General features: G+C 37.7%; 1 long non-coding RNA gene across 3 annotated transcripts; it reads right to left on the bottom strand.

Moving 5' to 3' along the window:
• Positions 1 to 2,315: 2,315 nt before the first annotated feature.
• LOC113331543 lies at positions 2,316 to 7,929 on the bottom strand. 3 transcript variants are annotated; one of them, XR_003351014.1, is made up of 7 exons: positions 5,481 to 7,921; positions 4,931 to 5,012; positions 4,362 to 4,452; positions 3,835 to 3,887; positions 3,583 to 3,738; positions 3,000 to 3,124; positions 2,322 to 2,718 (listed from the first exon to the last, which is right to left on the bottom strand). It is a non-coding gene; the product is annotated as an uncharacterized LOC113331543 (long non-coding RNA). The 3 variants fall into 3 exon arrangements; XR_003351015.1 differs by having other exon boundaries at positions 2,316 to 2,718; positions 3,000 to 3,213; positions 3,583 to 3,887; positions 5,481 to 7,929; XR_003351013.1 differs by having other exon boundaries at positions 3,583 to 3,887; positions 5,481 to 7,923.
• Between the last annotated feature and the right edge of the window lie 3,965 nt (positions 7,930 to 11,894).

The raw sequence follows: 11,894 nt of genomic DNA, 5'->3' as shown, positions 1-11,894 counted from the left end.
ATTAGGGCCAAATTCTAAATTATTTGTTTTGAATTCAAGACTTCAAGTCCAAAGACAATTTGAAATTGCTTAAGCCAAATTCAGTTGTTTGTGTATGCCAAAATCCAAGAAATGATCTTATAGCTCATAAGCATAAACTAATGAAGTGATTGACCCACTTTATACACGTCCCTCTATGTCTATGTATATCATAATGACTGTTAAATCATTGTTTTGATTTCAAACAGTTACAAATGGGTAGACCTTATTTCGTATATGAGGTTTGTGTAACTAATTAGGTTTACGAATCATTGTTTTCTAACTTTTATGTATTTGTTCTGCTTTTTGATTAGCATATGGTTTCTCAGGTTTTGGGTGAAAAAGATCAGTGAGCTAAAACAAAATCCATCATCATCATGTGCAGAACAATCTACTGATTAATAGATGTGTAGGTCTTCATGTTCATGATGGGGACAGGGCGAGGCAAGGCGAAGCCGAAGCCGAGTTTTACCAAATCAAAAATATGGTTAACAATGTCATTCTATTTGCAGTTGTAGATTGAATTGGCGAAGCAAGTTTGCGGAGCCGCCCGGGCGTAGCACGGGCACAAAATCTAGTTCGTCAAAATACAAATATTAGGTTTGAATAAAAGATTCAAGGTGGTGGTCGGTTGGGGAAGAAGAAGGTGGCTCGGTTGGTGAAGAAGCGGGTGGCGACGGTGGTGGGATAAGAAAGGAGCAGTGATCTTAGGGTTTTTACTTGTAGGGTGGGAAAGATCAGTAGTTCTTTATGAACCGCCATACTGAACTACATGAAAACTACTTAGCCACACAAAGGGTGGGCCCCACCCTAAAAGAAAAATAGAGGGTCCCATTTTTGAGTATTGTTGTGAGTGTGTAGTTTTCATGTAGTTCATCTACACGGTCTGTAAAGAATTTTTGGGGAAAGATATGTCTGGTGTGAAAAGCGAAGTCAAATTACAAATAGGTAGGATTTATGATTTTTTAAAATTTATTTGGATAGTACTTAGCAAAATTGGGGATTGGAATTAATGTGGATGGGAAATTGGAAAAATATGGATAGGAAATGGGTAAACAATCTATGGATCTTATTTCACTGTGTGAGGACAGATATTTATTCCAAGTACAATACAATTAGAAAACAGAAATGTCAAAGTAGGAATACGGATTTTTATTCTCATTATGTAACTTGATTCACGTAGAATCAACACTGAATCCAGAGACTCTTCCATCCAAATGGTCTGCAGTCGATAGTCGTAGAAAGGAGGTGAGTGTGAACCAGACCTCCGCAAGCCTCTTCATTGAAGAAGTAAATGTCTTGTCCTTGGTAAACGAATTCATAAGCACTGTGTTCTTGAATGTTCGAGCATCCACATGCACTGTATTTTTCGTGCTTACCGTGCTTACATCCAGGTCCTCTCCAGACCTTCATCACGCTTGCATTTGTAACCTCTGTCATTAAGGTTACAAACACGGTAAACGTGATCAAGACGAGAATCAAGTTTAAGTTCGCAGTTTTTGCCATGGCTAAAAAATCGAGTGAATTCTGTAACAGGAAAGAAGAAAGATTTCTTATTAACCCTGAGGTTTTATATCTATGAAGGCTGTGTAGATAATCATTACCTCCTCGAACTATTTATATGCATATGCAAACAGACTTATTATATGGTTTTTCCTTGGGTCACCACGATGAAAAACGAATTTGCTTTGTAATTGCAGTTGTATATGTTTTGGAAATAGAATGGTCCAAACGAAAACTCCAAGGAAAAATTCTAAAGTCTCCTCTCCACCACTTGAAGTCCAATATACTACCTCCCTTTCTGAAAAAGTGTTACTTTCATTTTTCAATTTGGTCTATTTTAAGACTTAAATGAAAAAAATAAAAGTAACAGTTTTCCAGAAACTAAAAGAGTATGATCCAATAGAATATTCGTCTTTAACAGTGTGTTACTATCTTCCTTACTACTAGGAGGATACAGCAGGTACAAAATTCAACTCCAGAGGCCTCAAAACTCCCTGTACAATCTCGGCGGGAAACATTCAAAATCTCCTCAACAAGAACCGTTAGGCCAAACACTATGGGAGAGGGAATCCCTTCCCTATCCCTATCCCTCATATATAGGGAAGAGATACGGGTCACAAGGCAGTCTCACTATGATCTGCTTTTATCCCTTCCCCAAGTGACACAGAAACTCAGTTTCCATGTGAATAGTGCAACACCGATACTCAATATCCTTTTTTTTAACCAAATTTTTTTACGTTGGGTAAATTCTATAAGGTTAAAAGATAATTAAAAAAAAAAAAGAGATAAAAAAAGGTAAAAAAAAATAGAGTTTTAGTAAAAAAAAAAAGTAAAAAAAAAATGTTGGTGTAAAACTGTGAAAACCAGAAACGGATACGTGTAAATTACAAGCTCAATTTTACACGGAATATCCCAGCTAGGATATCCCTACTTGTGTAGGAATATGGGAGACCATAGTAGTAGGGTTTTGAGTTTTTTCCCCTACATATGAGAGAGAGGGAAGGGATAAAGGGCACCATAGTGCTTAAAGACGAAATATCATCCCCAGATGCTGCATCTGATAAAGCTTGATGAAATCTTGAACACTCCACTTCTGTTACAACTGTTGATGGAATCAATAAAGTGCTTTCTTTGGCCCACTCAAGTGCCATAGGTTCATCCATAGGCCCTCCTCAAGGCTAGTACAGCGTATGTAACCTGAAATATATTGATGTAAGTAATATGGTTAAATATGCATACCACTTCTAGTCGATAACTAGGGAGTGCTCCAGTAATGAGGCTATCAAAATTCTAGAGACACTTGGACCTCGAGGAACTACAATAGTATCCGGATAGATTCCTCAACTAGAGTTTTCAAGGTCCAATACATCTGATAAAGATGTCAGTATCGAATTGCAGGCTTCTTTAAGAAACATCATCTTTGCAAGGTGAGTACAAGATGTTAAATTCAAACATTCAAAAAGAAGAGAAAACGATACCTGTGTCATATTGTACCCAATCATCGCACCATCAGCTAACGGTGGGAATACAGCTGATGCAACTAAAAGATGAGCGCGATAGAGGATGCATCGAGACGCCAACAAAAAATAATCATCAGCTAGTCCTACAACAGAGATTTGCAACATAGTCTCAACCAGTGAATATCAGAACAGTAAAAGGTGCTGTAGAGATCCACAAAGCTTTTTCGGCAATCTATTCATGAGAAGAAAACTAATTATTTTGAATCCACAACTTGGAAGTGATCCCTCATTAAAAAATATACTGATTTATACATCTTTGGCATATTATACAACTGCCAACATAGAACATCTTTGGCTCAAGTAGGAAAAAAAGCCTTGATGCTGAACAGAGAAGAGCTAAAAAAATTAGTAAATCAATGAGCACAGAAAGGTTGAAGTAAGAACATTGGATAAATTTGCAGTCTTTCTAGTTCCTAATGTTCTCATTCGCTGCCAAGGAATGTTATGGGACACACAGCAACCACACCACTGAATAGCTGAAATCTCCAACAAGAGTATGCACTTCCAAACAACTAGATTTGAAAGAGAGAAGAATATTCACCATCACAGAAGTGCCTCAAGGCCAAAGCTGCAGCTGCTGCAGAATCTTCAGAGGCACTCATGCCACTCATAAGAATCTCTATCACCGAAAGCAAAACCAGGAGCCCATTTAGTGAAGCATCAAGCAGCTTTGAATATACCCCGATTGCCAAGCACGCTAGTAAGGGTGCCAAACAGAAAACAAGTCAACTGCCAGACAACAGGCATCAGAATAAGAACTAATTTTTTTTCAATTTAAACTTGCAGTAATCACCCGTCTGATGTAATTGAGGTTGAAGAGGGAGTTTTGGAACCAACGCTCATTACCTGTAAGAAGACGTTTTCACCAGATAAGGATATTGTAAATATACTTGTCTATCAGCTATGAAACAGAATAAAGAGTCAAAGACAATGTAAATATAAATGATAAGGAGAAAGTTGAAGCACATAGATTCATACCACATGGCTCAACCTCCCATGCTTTATATTCATGATAATGTAGTGTATGCAAATGACAACATAACAGTCACGTAAACGTATCCAAAATTACATAATTTACGATATCTTAGAAAGGAGAGTGCAAAGCTCAACATCTGGGCACTCTGCGGGTCAAGATTTACACGGCATAAGGATTTAAGAAGATAGTAGTTTAGGCTTCGTTAGATAAAAGCGCCTTGGTTTAGACTACAAAAGAGACTGCTTCTAGATTAATCATGTCTATCGTATCCCTAGTGGGACAGGTTACGTTTGTTCAATATTCTACCATGTAGGAACATAGTTACTAGTCCAGGCAAAAATTACCGGAGACTTCTGGTGAGAAGCTTCTGAAGGTGCCAATCCCAAGTTTCATCCCTTCTACTCAAACTGAATCATGCCAACGTTATGGAAGTTCCTGGATCATGTGAAATAAGACAGCTGTGAGTGGCTCAGATAAAATCAAAAGTGAAAGGGTATTTAAACAAAAGTGTGGATGTTAAGGTTAATTCGAAAACATTAATATGAATACCGTGGGAGTAGTGTGCTCAGAATAAACAATGATATTACGGTCACGGGGAATTCTAGCACTTCTAGCAGGAATAAAGATCATACCTATGAGGAATCATATTCCAGTAAGCAACTGAACCTCTTAACCTAGATCAATATATATTCTCCAACCCACGCATAAGCTAAGTTTGAAATTGAGTCAGGCTTGGTAATGCAGTCAACAGTAGATAACGAAACAACCTTTGTAGAATCATTAAAGTTTCATTGTAGGAAAATTTTAACATCAAACATGTTGTTCTTTTGATTCATAGTACATGAAGATTTACGTACAAACAGATAGATGAATGGAAAACAACATTCACAGTGTGAGTATGACCGATTATTACCATATTTAGTTTGCATAAATTCCCTGCGGTCCTCTCTTAAAATGTTTACAGGGTTATGGGGATACTGAACCCTGAAGCTAACCTGTACAAGAGACACTTCAACTCTCAGAGGTAACCTTCAAGAATAACAAAAAACAAGCAATTTGATAATATAGATCATGAGAGTGGCGTTCAACTTGTAAGACAGCTGATAGATGTTAAAGATTGGAACAGCGTGGAAAATACGGAAATTATTTGGAATCATAAACATCAGAACATTCAAAAAAAAAAAAGTTGAAACACAGCAGATACAAATGTGGCCTGGAAACTCTGGACTGCACCAGAACACACGGTCTAGACATATTGACACCTATTATAGTACATGATGTTCAAATCACACAGGGATGCCATTCTACTGGCCCTAAATAAACTGGGTGATCTAAATAGGACCTCTCCATCAACTGAACCGTGGTAGTATGATTTTTGTGCCTCTCTATTATCTTGCTGTTCCAGTAACACAAGAAATTCAAAAAGTACTAGTTAAACAAGCAAACTTAACCATATTATATACCTTTGAGGAATCCTTAAGCTGCTCCCTGATCAAGGGCATGCGAGCAGCTACACCACCAGAACTTCGCGCCAGCGTCAATGTGTAGCGTATCAATTCAGAGATGACAGCGGTAACAAAAATGGCAAATAAAAGTTTACAGAAATATGTTACCCGGCCAGAAGCACATAACAAACGATTTTTCAACACCCAAACCAAACTATGTGAAACGTTTGCTTACAGGCAATAAAATTGAATAAGTTCCTTCTTACAGCTGTGGATCATGCTTTTTAGATAAATAACTATTGGTAAAAATAATAATTATTTTTAATCCAACCATTTTGCCTGTGAAAGAGAAAATGATCATCTCATACATTAGTTTTCAGAAAAAGAAGAGCGAAAACACTATACCTTTCACAAAAGAGAAACATAGACAAAATGCATGTTCCCTAGACACGTTAATAAATTGAATATTCAAAGTTGATCTTCCACTATATTACAGGTGGTAACATCAACTTCCAATACCAACTCAGAAATTTGAAGCTGCCAGTTACCAAGTCTTGCATTCCCCAGATAGAAATACATGATGACATGGAAAAAGGAGGTAAGAGTAACTGACGAAGATACCTAACATGTGTAGTAGACATTAAACAACAGCTATTCAATTAAAAATAAACTACATAAATATATACCAATACATATAGCAAAAACATGAAACTCAAAATACAATCACTCCAACTATTTGAGTTTCTTATACGGTCTAATGTTTCTTCAGACCTACTCTCACGTACTCCCACATTGCAAGTGCCAGAGTTCAAAGAAACTAAGCTTTCACAGTAAGTCTCGGCGTTCCTGAATGGAACATCGTCGATTTTTAGTTCTCTGGCACTTCCATGTTTTGGGTCATACAAAACTAGAATATCGCCACTCAAGAGTAGAATCTCATCGTTCTCAAAAGACCGCACAAGCTTAAAATATCTTTGCTCATTAATAATACTCTCGTGGGAAATGACATAACGCTTAGTCCAAGATTCTCGAACTCCATAATCCAGCATCTCCCATACTTCAAAATAATTTTCAACACCATTCACATGTGAGCTGACAAGTAAGCGAAGGCACCCTTGCAGCACACCTAGAGACATATCCTTATTCATCTCAAGGATTTCTCTTGGTAGTTGCATTTCTTCGAAATTCTCATCACTGATATCTAAAGAGAGTAATAATAAGTTGTATTGACCTAGCGCTAACCAATGAAGGTTTCCATTAACAAGCACCCCGGATATTTGCATATCACAAAACCGATAAGGTATGGTTTTTTCCCTTTTCCACAAATTTGGTTTTTTCCCTTTTCCACAAATTTGATGCTAATGTATAGACTTGGACTAGAGTAGTATCCTTGCTTCCAGGAGGTTTTAAACCTATTGCTAACTTGTAATCATCAGTCTTGTGATCATAACCAAAATCATGTATGCAAACACTGTCTCTATTAAATTCAATTGGTGATTCAGGTAATTCTTTATATTCTCTTGTGGCTGGGTTCCAAAGACAGAATAAATTCCTATTACCACCACCATAATAAAACAACCACATGCAAACTAGACCTACATGAACCCAAGAATCCATCACAATAATGTAGAAGAGATGATTTGAATGGGTAAAATTGAATCTATTGCTAACTTGTAATCATCAGTCTTGTGATCACAATAATCGATTTTATGATGTTGATTGAATAACAGATCATCAGAGAGTAAAATTGAATGAAACCCTTAAACTCAGCTTGGTATAAAAAACCCTTATCTCCAAGCTGAGTTTAAAATCACCCATCTATGTACATAATCAATCATTCTGACCGAGGCCAAATATTGCTTAATAGTTACGGTAGCTGAGCTCTTAATATGCAGAGGAGTAATTCTAGATTCACCACCAAAATACACATATTCATCAAACCTCCAGATTTTTTTGCAGTGATTAATTTTGTTTCAAAGAGATAATTAAAGAGACAGAAAGAGGCATGAGATCCATCAGAAGGAACGACAAAAAAAAATTGAACAAACACAATTAGGTTAAAAATCACAGCACACAATGTACAAAATCCCTAATTTGTTATCATCGTTAAAAAATATTGAAGATGGTGAAACAACGACCCCCATGAATGTAGATTCGACGACTGGTCGTACAGATCTAACAAAGAAGAAGCATAAAAAACCAAATAAATCTGAATCTACTGTTAGTAACCAGCCAAGGAAGAAATCTGTTGTTTCTTAAAGAAGAGTCCTAACAAAGGAAAGAAAAAAATGGTAAATGAAGAGGACCATGATGAAAATGTTTTGGATCTCGATATGTCTGGTTTTGAGGATTATGAAGATGAAGATGAAGATAAAGATAAAGAGTAGTTCAGAACGGAGCTTTCCTTTAATAGGTAAAGCAGCAGTGGATGTGGAAGCTCCATTCAGTCTCACAAAGAAAAGTTTATTGAATAGATAAATCTGTCTCCCACAAAAATACCTACGAGTTTTTGTTCCGTCTTTTGATAAATCAAGGTGAACAAGAACCAATTGATACATTTGAATTATATTCCCGAAGAATGGCCTAGTGGCAGGCCTTGAAAGGGTGTATAAATGAAGCAATGAAACGGGGGCCTACAGTAATACCGCAAGTGCACGGTCGTCAGTTGTAGCTCGTGCAAGTAAGGGTCGATCCACAGAGATCGGGTGTGTTTTGGAAGCGTTTTAGCTAATTGGGTTCCTAGTTTGCTATTGGGCTATGAAGCCTTTTGGCTTAAATTTGGGCTTGAGTGCTAATGGGTTTGTTCACAATAAAATGAACTGAGCTTGGGCTCAGTTTGGTCTTTGAAGTGCAAATGGGCTTTGGCCTTAAACTTAGGCTTTTGATTAAGCCCACAGTTGAATTGGATTGGGCCTTAATGAATTTGGGCTTTGGATTCAGTCAAGGTTCTGGGCCTTTGGGCCTTTGAGGAACTGAGCTTGAGCTTTGAAAGCTGGGCTTTGTTTCAGTGAACTGATTTGAGCTTTGGGCTCAACAGTTCAACTGTGAATTGGGTTTAGGACCTTGGACTCAGTTGGCCTTGGAAGGCAGCAGGAGAAGAAGGGGCAGCAGCAGCAACTTGGCAGAGCAGCAGGCACCAGCAGCAGCACAACAGCACAAGGCCAAGAAGAAGGAAAAACAGTGCAGCAGTGCAGTACTGCAGGTGAAGCAACAGCAGCAGTGCTGGAGAAAGAGATGGCAGCAGCACAAGAAGTGGCAGCAGCAACAGAAGAAGTGGCTTGGATGCAGGAGGCAGCAGCAGGGGAAAGCAAAGCAGCACAAGTGCTGCAGCAGAAGAGAAAGGCAGCAATGCAGCAAGGGTTACAGCAGCAGTACTGCAGCTGCTCAAGCAGTGAAGAAAATGCACAACAGAAAAAAACAACAGAGTTGCAGGGCAGGGAAAAAAAAACAACAAAGCAAAAGCAATACAAAACAAGAAAACAAAGCTAAACAGTTGAAGATGGAATTGTGGATGAGAATGAAGTAGATTATGGATGGGAACTAGGGTTTGAATTCACTCTAACTTCTACTATGTATTCTCCTATAGAAAGTTAAACACAACTATGGTATTCTTTCCAAAGTACTAACTGTCTTTCTACGGCACAATTAGTCAAAAGATTATGAATTCAGCTTGAGTTGCAGCTTATCAACAGCTCATGGACCTAACTACAAAGTATACTTGGCATACATTGTGAAAGTGAGGTGATGATGAACTAAGTTCAAGTTTTTCCTAAACTTGTTTAGCCTTCTAAAGCAATATGATCAATGTACTACACAATAAGAAATTAGGGATTCATCAAGTCCCTAGCATGATGGTTTAGAACATGACAAACATTACACTAACATTACAGGGCAGTGAGCATAACAGTGAACAACATGGTGAACTAACATGACAACATTCATATAAACAGAGAATTAAAACCAAGAACAAGAACAAATGCAATTAAAAGTAAAAGTGCAACTAACAGGAACAATTAAAATTAACAGGAGCATCACACATTAAACATTAACAGTGCAATTTAAAATTGGAATTAACCTAACCCAAATTGGGTGGAAACTTGGCTAGTCCAAGAACGAGTTTTAACAGTGATACCCAACCCTTAATTTATACCCAAACAATAAAATTAGGGTTTCCCCCAAATCCCAAAAATTAAGGTTTTGTAAATTAATAAAAATTAACCTACACACTGACCAAAATAGCTTCAACCCATACTTGTACGATGCTTTCTCTGCTTTCCATGTCGCTCCAAGTGAAACCCTAGCTCGAGATTTCTTATCAACTCCATACCTAGGATGCAGAGATATGAGTTTGATAAGAACTCTAGGCTAGGGGGAAAGGACTGATGGGTATGGGTTTCTGTGGTGTTGGGAGGTGATGGGAAGGAGCTCGAGACGAACTGGGATGGTCGGGGAAGATGGTGGCAGGGTAGAGCAGGTGGTGGTGGTTCTGGAAATGGTCGGGTGGAGAAGATGAGATCGATGTTTTGGGAAGAAGGGAGTGTTTGGGTGGTAGTATAGGGTTTGGTGCTAGGGTGTGAAGCGGGATCATCTGGTTCGATGTTTGGCGAGCTGAGCCGCTGGATATGGAGATGGTAGGTAGGTCGGACGGCTAAGAGAGAAGAAGTTTGTAGCGACCGTTGGATGTGGAACACAACGAAGTCAACGGTGCTAGATTAGGTTAGGTGCTGTAGTGTTGGGCGGAATCATCGGGATTTGATGCACAATGATGAGGTGACCGTTGGATGACAAGATGGATCCAATCTGACGGCTCTCATGGAAATGGGTATGGATAAAGGAAATGGATTTGGGTAAGGGTTTTGGGCCTTGGGTATGCCATGCCCATATCTTCTTTAAGAACAATTCTTCCTTCTTGAGCCCATTCCTAGCTTTTTGGTCTTGTGCGCAACATTCTTCGCGGCTTCCTTGCGTAATTCCTCCCGGCTTTTCACTACTTTTCTGCTCTTTTTGCTCCGCACTTCATCTAGATTTTATTTGTTACCTAAAAATGCAAAATTAAGTAAGAAAAATATTTATTCTTGAAAACAATGAAAATACAGAATATGGGATAAAATGTAGAATTAATGCACAAAAGATGAGTTAAATGCCAACAAAAATATATATAAATATGCACTATTTAGCACTCATCAAATACCCCCAAACCTGAATTTTACTTGTCCTCAAGTAAAACAAAACTAAGGAAATACTAACTATACCACTGTCGCTGGTCTCTCGAATGCATTTAGCGTATGCACTAAGCCTTTTAAACCACTAAGTGTCCCTAGTGGACGAGTTGAAGTCTCGTGAAGGTTTACCAGAGGTGTGCCTACAAAACCTAAGGACAAAATATAAGCTCATATTCCATCAAATGTGACATGTGCAAAACAGTTTAAGCTCACAGCAAAATGGAGATGTCAATCTAGCTATCGAAGGCACAATCCTAGCACTGATAACAAATAAGGACATGTGATAAGAGTGTAAAGTGTATCTACACATGTGTAAAGAAAGATCTGAAGTCATGACTACTAATCACCAAGAGATAGTTTCTCAGGCTAAGAACTGAGGTCGAAATCTAGCTAGCTGTCCGGACTTTACGAGAATTGTGAATGAGTTGGAGGTATTTCACAATTTCTCGCGTTGTACATCAATGGCATACACCCTCCTTGCTTATTACAACGAAACAACAAAAGATGACTATTTACATGACTCTTATTTACATTGACTATTCTCTTTTTATTTTTGGAACAAGAGATGATGGAATTGATAAATACTTGATTTTTTTGTATTTTTCTGATTTTTTTGTATTTTTCTGATTTTTTTTTTTTTTTTTTTTTACAAGGAAACACTTTTGATACATAACAAAAAGAAACAAAAGATTACATGACACTTTGCAAGAGGTAGCCCTTTTTGATGCACCCAGTTAAATTCGATGGTTGTCTTTCTTAATGTAACCTCCACCTTCTATCCCAACCAACCAAAGAACAAGCTAGTCCAGTTTCGTTCAGTATTCTAAAGTGATTGGCAATCGTAACTTCCTATCCAACACCTTGAAGATCGAGGCCATACATGTATTGGTAGATCGTGCGCGTGCAAATTTCTTATCACTATGTGAATTGTGCTAGAATCAGGGTGCCTAAATATCTAGACTAAGACTCCTAATAATAATACATATTTGCACAAGAGTCAACATTTCAAGGTAAATGAGCTCCATTTTTATGATTTTTCATTTTTTTAATTTTTTTTGAGTTTTGATTTTTCAATTTTTTTTGGAATTTTTCAATTTTTTCAAAAAGAAGAAAGAGTTCGTTTTCAATTATAGCATATTATCGTGGTATCTACTCTATACCCCCAAACCTAAACTAAACATTGTCCTCAATGTTTCAAAATATGGAAAGA

This window comes from Papaver somniferum, unplaced genomic scaffold, assembly GCF_003573695.1.
Source record: "Papaver somniferum cultivar HN1 unplaced genomic scaffold, ASM357369v1 unplaced-scaffold_125, whole genome shotgun sequence".
NCBI lineage: Eukaryota > Viridiplantae > Streptophyta > Magnoliopsida > Ranunculales > Papaveraceae > Papaver > Papaver somniferum.
Note: the sequence above shows the minus strand (reverse complement) of the source record. Positions and strands in the feature narration are given on the sequence as shown.